Consider the following 1,351-nt stretch of genomic DNA (forward strand, 5'->3'; position numbering starts at 1 on the left):
CTTTGAAATGATGTACTTTGTTATTTTGTAATGCTACTCGTTTGGCTACAATAATTTTTTTAAAGTGTTCCCGGACTTTTGTTACACACTGTACGTAGTGTTCCCATTTCTACTTTCATGCACCGTACGTTTTTGACATTACATATATATATATATATATATATATATACGGCGCTTTTATACTTTCCATCCTTTTCCTGATGGATGTTTTTCAAGCATTTACGTGCAAAAGCTCCAAATCTGCTTATATTCCGATGATGCAAATCCTTTTTTTCATGCCGTCTTGTTGCGTGTCAACCACGTCATCGCGGGATTTATGGCTTTTCTGCGATAATGTGGGTCTTTGTATTGATCCCACTTCATTTCGTATGTGTATTTTGAAAGACTGACAACGTATAGCTTTTTTTCCCAGCAAGGATTTAGCGTGTTCGAGAATTTTTCGGCTATTTCACGTAGGTCTTGCATGAACGAAAAAGAACATTCTGGACTCTCCACAAGATGTCTCTGTAATGTAACTTGAACTTATATTCTTGTTGACGATATGTATAATTGATCATCGCTCATCCGATCACACACTATTACCTACGAGTACTATCCTGCTTATCTCTCTCTATCTAAAAATGTATGTATGTATGTATGTTTGTTCAGCAATAACTCTCGAATGCCTGGAGCGATTTCAACCAAACTTGTACACGTATCACTTACAACCTGGAAATAAATTCTGTGGGGGTAAGACACACCTGGCACCCTTAGAGGTGGGGTGAGAATGTGTGACATGTAAAAATAATAAAGAACGACCGATATTAAATTCCGTACAATCAGACATCCGTGACTCTATGCAATCCAGCACAACGATAGTGTTTCTCGGTTCTCTATCATTCAGGCTGTGTTCCGAATGGAATCCATAGTTTTCGTGACACTCCCAATGCCGTTCATCACCTATCGGCATGGGGGGTGAGAGGGGGTGAAAAATAAAATGCCACAAATTACCTATATTAGTGTCGAATTCATAGTTTTCGGAGTCGCTAAGCTAATTGGTGACATTGACGATCATATTTAAAATTAGTTGCATTTTACACTATAGTTAGAATTCATTATTTTCCTGTCTAATACAAGATTGGGATAAATAAATACTCGGGCAATGCAGAGCAATCAGCTAGTAGTATATACCGGGTGTTCCGTTCAAATCTCCCTAATTTCAATTAATCGTAGAAAAGAAAGTATGAATGATAGAGCAATGAAATTTCATAGAATTGAAGAAAAACTCATACATTTTATTTTCCACACACTAATACACCTCCACATGTGCCCCATTGGTAGCACGAACAATATCCAGTCTGTATTCAACTTC

This window comes from Lepisma saccharinum, chromosome 27, assembly GCF_977018435.1.
Source record: "Lepisma saccharinum chromosome 27, izLepSacc3.1, whole genome shotgun sequence".
Taxonomy (NCBI): Eukaryota; Metazoa; Arthropoda; class Insecta; order Zygentoma; family Lepismatidae; genus Lepisma; species Lepisma saccharinum.